Source organism: Pinus tabuliformis, chromosome 3_1 (assembly GCF_031772625.1).
Source record: "Pinus tabuliformis cultivar Carrire ecotype Pingquan chromosome 3_1, CPIR1, whole genome shotgun sequence".
NCBI lineage: Eukaryota > Viridiplantae > Streptophyta > Pinopsida > Pinales > Pinaceae > Pinus > Pinus tabuliformis.
Genome location: NC_142301.1, coordinates 182,025,882 through 182,033,137, shown reverse-complemented (window position 1 = coordinate 182,033,137; position 7,256 = coordinate 182,025,882). Strand labels below are relative to the sequence as shown.

General features: G+C 35.8%; 1 long non-coding RNA gene across 1 annotated transcript; it reads right to left on the bottom strand.

Annotated features, from left to right (window-relative positions):
* Nucleotides 1–2,006: 2,006 nt before the first annotated feature.
* Nucleotides 2,007–2,757, bottom strand: LOC149186388 (uncharacterized). Its single transcript, XR_016256133.1, has 3 exons — nucleotides 2,535–2,757; nucleotides 2,226–2,299; nucleotides 2,007–2,112 (listed from the first exon to the last, which is right to left on the bottom strand). It is a non-coding gene; the product is annotated as an uncharacterized LOC149186388 (long non-coding RNA).
* Nucleotides 2,758–7,256: the final 4,499 nt, after the last annotated feature.

Below are 7,256 nucleotides of genomic sequence, written 5' to 3'. Positions count from 1 at the left end.
CATTCTATTGGCGTTAAGGTACTAAAATTTCGCAGCCAAAGTTCCTACGCAAAATTCCACAGCCACCATTCTATTGGAAAAGTAAAACTTCACGAAAGGGAGTCGTTGGTATGTTACTTCAAGTAAAGTATGTTTCTCTGTTTATAATATTTAAGGAACTAAAAAAAACTGAATAGACACTAAAACCTCTTGAATGTGAAAGAATTTATTTGAACGAAAAATACTTCCGTTGATTTATTCGTTTAGTAACTTGATTGTTTACATGTCAATCTCCATGTTAAGTTAATGAACCTGAAATCAGAGCGTTGCATACGATTCCAACCGTCGAAGAACTCCACGAAACGCCTGTTTCATGAAACAGATGTATGTACGCTATGACTATCATGGGCATATACTTATTTGTCACATGATATAAATACTTCTGTTGAGTTAATGAACGTGAAATCAGAGCGTTGCATACGATTCCAACCGTCGAAGAACTCCACAAAACGCCTGTTTCATGAAACAGATGTATGTACGCTATGACTATCATGGGCATATACTTATTTGTCACATGATATAAATACTTCTGTTGAGTTAATGAACGTGAAATCAGAGCGTTGCATACGATTCCAACCGTCGAAGAACTCCACGAAACGCCTGTTTCATGAAACAGATGTATGTACGCTATGACTATCATGGGCATATACTTATTTGTCACATGATATAAATACTTCTGTTGATTTATTCGTTTAGTAATTTGATTGTTTACATGTCAATATCCATGTTAAGTTAATGAACGTGAAATTAATCACAAAAAATCAATTATATGTTACAATAACCCAATAATAATATCTTAAAGAACTCAGAGCGTTGCATACGATTCCAACGGTCTAGTGTTTCCAACGACAGGTGTTGGAAGGAGAGGCACAGTGCCCATGCAAAGAACGAAGGCTTATCTTAACTGAGTGTTTCCAACGACAGGTGTTGGAAGGAGAGGCACAGTGTCCATGCAGAGAACGAAGGCTTATCTTTTCTTGTATTCATGTGTCAGCTGCTCCCATGGCTTCTGCAAGCAAACTCTTTCTCATATGTCTTCTGATGATGGTATTTGTTCAGGTAACGACCATGTAGTTTGGCTCTTGGAAGTCTTATTTTATATTTGTAGCTCATTACTGTTTCATGATGTATGTGCAAGCTGCCGACAGTGGAGCTTCAACCACAATTCTGGTGTTTCTCCTAAGTCTACTGATCGCCATCAGAAAATTTACAAAGAAACAAGCCTTCCAGCTCCAGTGCCTACTAAGGATAAAAAAGGTACGAAATGACCTTCCAGCTCCAGCATAGAATAAAAAAGTTCATTTGTCTATTCTTTTCATGTCCAGTTCTGATATGAAACTCTGTAACGGATATATAGAGATTCAAGAACGTCACTGCTTAATAGCAATTTTGCAGACCTACTAAAAACTAAATTAATTTCATCAGTTATTATGGAAGTTCTGTTTTGCCCTTCATCACTCTTTGTACTCTTAGATTCCTACTAAATTGGCAATTAGTCCAAAAGGCAATATATACATACTACTCTAAGGGCTCTATACTGAACAAAATCTGTAACTGATATTGACTATGAAGTCTAACAAAGCCGGTATTAAACAGAGTTCCCCCATATCAGTAGATTTGCAAACCATAGGAAAATCTAGAACTACTGCAAGAGGACAAGAATAGATTTGATCTCAATAAACTTTCTTCTCGAACAAAATCTTAAATTATCGCTTGTTGCATCTGGATTATAGCACAAAGGCATTAAATTATAACGAAATGCTCTGTAAATTCAAAATATCTTTCCAGAAATTCTGTAAATTATAACGGCATGATGTAAACCATACCATACTAATGCGGTGCAGCGAGACGACAAAAGCGTTAGTCACCTTTAGTTAGACCAATTTCGGCTTAACAGTGCGCTCCATGGAGCACTAACGTTGAACTACTGGTCGAGAAAAGAGTTCACACGCAGCATGCTGCCTCTGTTCATTACAAAGTGCGTTAAGGTACTAAAATTTCGCAGCCAAAGTTCCTACGCAAAATTCCACAGTCAATCTCCAGGCAGTTGAGCATAACCCAATGGTAGCGTACCTGTACCACGCAAAAAAGGAAGAAGGGTAAATACAGTCTTTAACTTTGAAAATCAAATGAGGATTATTTAACCGGTTCTCGGTGGAAGAAATAGACAAGGAGGAGGAATTAACCTGAACCCTGCAACTGGCATAGAGAAAAATCTAGCACGCAAGATGAAGCTGTGAAAGGGAAATTCTCTTTATAACTGCACATTAAAAAAAAATTAAGTGGCAGCAGTACTGAATAGGTAAAACAGGAAAAGAATAAAGATAAAGTGGGAAAAACTATGAAGCTTCTGTAAACCCTTGATCTTTCATAGTGTGGTAAGAGGTTGGGCCACTGCATGGGAAAAATAGTAACCGGAAGATTGAAAACATTTAATGAAAACCTACAGATTTGGTAGCCTCGAAGGAATAGGCAAACTGAAGAATTTTTCTTACCTGATGGTTCAATCAGACCGTGTAGCGTTGACACGACTCCAGAGCTATGAACAATTGCCATGGCTGGACTGCAATAACCTTCAGAACTGGTAAACCCTCTTCAACAATAGGAAGCAAGATGCAGAGCAGGGAATGAGCAAATGAGACCCACCAGGAAGAGAGAAAGAGTCACCGTAGAGGGCTGCAACTAGTGGATGAGCCGAGACCTCCTTGCGGCAGAGGCACGAATGACCGAAGTGAAGCAAGGAAAAGGGCAATTGTTACCCTAACAAAGCGCTGGGAGATGGAGGGACTTTATTTGGGAGATTGCAACAGCCATTCAGTGGAGACATCGACACGTACACCACTTCATGCAGAACAACTGCCAACCTGCAAACAAACCTGCTATACCAACCTGCAAACAACCCTACAAACAAATGTTAGCGAACTAATGCTAACATACCTGTAACATTAATATAAATATACGTAGAGCGCCAGAGATAATAAACACGGTAAAGGCAAATAAACCTATGGTCCAGCCTCTTCCGCCTCGGGAAGAGGCCAAATAAGAAGGCAAAAAAGGTCACTTTCGGAAACTTTGGTTATGCTGATCATGGTAAACACAGCAGCGTTCAAAAACTTTGGTTACCTTGCCATAAGCCGCTTAAAGTCGCCCCGAATTAATGCTACAGCATCGCGGATTGATTACTATAGTCCCTGCCAGATGCCAGATGGCAGGGACTAATAAGGCTTACCCTTGGTGATGACAATAGCCAAGGGTATATTGTTTGACTAGTGTTCGCATGCATCAGTGCATAGGGAAATTAATAAAATAGTAGATGTCGTGCAGGGGACAACTAAAGTGTAATTAGGGCATAATGTGGATGATCTCATTAATGAGGACAATTTCTTTATGGTCTTTGTGAGGCTAATCTCTTAAGGTTCCTTTTGTATGTAGATCAAAGTCACAAATATGGTCTCATCACTCACAACAAGAATTCAGGATCATTTGGGAATCTCGTTTGGCTATATTTGGCTCCTACATGGAGGTAAGCAAATTCAGGATCTAAAATGCCTCAGCGAGTACAACATAGCTAAGGATGCCTCAATTTATCTAGTCTCAAGATTTAGAGGTGGAATGAAAGGCTAGTGTGTGCCCTCCTCCTCCCAATCTAAATCTTTTAAGGATGCCCTAAAACTATAAATTTCAACTCCAAATCCAAAAAGTTTATGACGGTTGTCATTTGTTGTGGATAAGGCAGTAGACACTCCATCACTTGAAGTAAATAATCTTTTATTTGACCTCATTTTCGCAAATTATGAACGACTGGTGATTACTTGTTGTTTTAATTGATTTTGGCCATCAACAACTACTCTTCGAGAATGGATACATGGAACTCGTTCCAGAATACAAATCTTTATTTTTTATCTGGGACCCTGATTTTGGGGTCGTTTTGGTATCTCATAGTCATTATAGTCTTGGTAAGGTTTCCTAACCTACCCATGCATTTGATACAACAAAACTTCTTAGCTGATGTGGGAAACTTACTAGGTCGCTTCATTAAAATACACATTGAAAGGCTTGTGAAAGGATTTGTGACATTTGTTTGCATATGTTTCGAAGTAGATCTCAACAAAGGGATGCCCAATAAAACCCTTCTCAAGTGGATATGCAAGGTTTATTGGCATCTATTGGACATTGAAAGAACTGCTTTCTATTGCAAGATTTTTCAAAAAGTTGACCATCTTCAGAATGCCTACCCTTTTTCTCAAGGGCCCTATTCCCATCCAGATGCTAAGAAAAAGAGTCATGTATGGTGAGAACCAAATGATACCAAAGGACCTAAGAATACTTCAGCTCACAATAAGGACACTATACTTCAATAGAAGACACCTACCACCAACTCAACTCCTTTAGATTCAACTCGGTTACATAGAGAGCCATATCATCCCTCAACCGAGGAGGCCCATCTTTCGAATGAAAATGAAAGAAACTCGGCCATAATTTTGTCTTATTTAATGAGCAGGCACAAACATATCCATGAATAGATCACTCTTATAGTGCTAAGGAAACAACAAATATTACAGAACCTCCAGTAATGGAATTGTCTCAAAGAAATGTCATCATTGTCTCATCTTTAGATGATCCTAAAAAATCCTCAAAATGGATTTGACGTACACAAGAGAAAAGGAATGAAGGAAATGTTAAAAAAACGTAGCAAGAAAGGCTCAATTTGACTTTAGCTGTAGTCAAATTGAGTAAATCGAGTTTCCACCTCAACAAGACAACTTGGAGGCAGTTAACTAATGTTACATGGCTCTTGTCACTTAGTTAGCTCAATAAATTTGAGTTAGTGGGCTTGGATTTCAATCATGCATGTGTAATTGCTAAATTTTAGCAATCTAGTTTAGTTATTTTCAGTTGTATTCAGTTACTGACCTCTAACTATTGATAGAGTTAGTTGAAGGTTAGTTGAGTAGTGGGACAACAATCTAACTTAGAGATCTCTCACTTAACTGATAAATAAACCCAAAATAGCTCATGCATGCATGGAATTCAAATAGCTCAATTGGATTGGAGGAAACAACGCCATTGCAACTTGATCTGTATACTAGTTGAGTGTAAAGTTGTTACATGCAGTCAAAAGATCAATTCCTTGGGAATTGCGCAAGGAAATAAAGTCTTCTCTATTGTCTAGGAGCTTGAATTTTCTTAGATTTTCACAAGGAAATATGTGGTTGGAGGAGTAGATAATGAGCTAAGTGTGGGCTAGAGGCTCTCATTTAGAAGAGAGAACAATTATTCTTTTGTAGGTTGTGCTCAAAGCTAGAGCAAGAAATTGTAATAATTTATCTATTCAGTTGATTAATACAAAGAGGCTTGAGGCTTTTTTCCCAGTTGGATTCCCCGTGTACTTGTGGTTTTGTTAGTTGCCTGTCTATGCATTTTGTGCTAAATTATGATTTCCATTCTGCATATCAGTAGAGTAGAATTGTGTCTCTTGTTTTTCAGGTTGAAATCTTGAGCATATGCAATTTATATCAAATTTCTACATGGCATCGAAGCATTGAAATCACATTAGAACTATTATTTCAAACTTGTCTCTCAAGAATTTTGATTTTGCAGTTTTAGTGCAACAAATTTTCTTCATAATCGGGAGAATGTATTTCAACAAACTGAGGTTAGAGTATGCCTTGGAGGGTAGCTCGGATTTCGTAGCTTGGAAGGATCGAATGGAAGTAATGCTTGATGATAATGGTGTGTTAAAATATGTTAAAACTGGCATTGCAAAACCCCAATAGTCTGATGAAAAACAAGTAGCCCAATGGAAGGAGGATGCTGAAAAGGCCAGGAGAATTCTTCAAGAAGGTGTGAGAGACCACGTGGTCCCAAATATCCATGGAAAAGAGACACCATTTTCTATGTGGAATACACTGACTGAGCTGTTTGAAAATAACAATGATTATAGAAAATTGGCCTTGAAAAACAAACTTCAAAACATTAGGATGTAGAAGAATGATACCATTCCATAATATCTCTCCTGATTTACTCAATTTCATGATGAGCTAATATATATATATATATATATATATATATGTATATATATAGATCTATATGTATGTATATATATATATATATATGTATATATACATATATATATATATATATACATACATATAGATATATATATATACATATATATATAGATATAGATATATATATATACATATATATATATATATATATATATATATATATATATATATATATATAAAGGAATTTATTTGGGCTAATATATAATCAATATTCTCTCATTCTTGCCTGCATCATCTCAAGAACATAACTCAAATCATAATTTACAAATAGGATATTCATAGCTTCAAGATAAAGAAAAGTACATTCTAGAAAATTTTCATTTTGTTAGATCATTATTTTTAGCACAAATATGGAATTTATGATGATTCTTATTCATTGTTGATATCTTGAACATGAATTATCTCCTGGTAAGTATTTCTGATAGGCTTAATGCTTGCCTTACTTTAGGTTGAAGAAATTGATGATCATAAACTTTGTTAAAGATGTAACTTCACCATGCTCTTTAATTTTGATCATAAGAAGAGGTTACTTCTTTAAAGCATGGAATTTGGAGAAAATTGAAGTCTCTAAGATAAATCATAACGAAATTCTTTAAGGTAAATTTCATATGCTTATTTTCATCTTCTAGTATTTTTCATTTTGATTTTAGTTTTAGTTTCGATTTAGTTTTTTCTAATCTAAGCTTAGATTTTGCAGGTTTTTGTTGGCCTTGTTGAAAGCAGATTTTGCTGACAACATTTCGAGTTTGGAGAAGCAGTTGTGATGATATGAAAGTTACATTAGGGAGTCTTTGTACCTTACCCTATTTTTATTTAGTATCTTATTCTTTATTTCTCAAAACTTATTTTAAAATATGATATTTGCAACAAAAGTGGAATCTTGATACAACTTGATATTTTATTAATAACTGCTCCCTAGCTTTAGAATGTCCATTTGAATAAAAGGCCTGATCTATTCCAAACCTTACAAGATATAACCAATTACACAACTTAATTAAGTATCCACATGTTAACTAAATATTATTCCTCTTAGTTTGAGATATTTTTCTTATTCATGTCTTATTCATTTGCATTTCCTTTCAAGTTTTCATTCTCTCTCTTAATTTGCAAATTCTCGTTAGTGGTTTGATCTTACTTTCGCTTTGC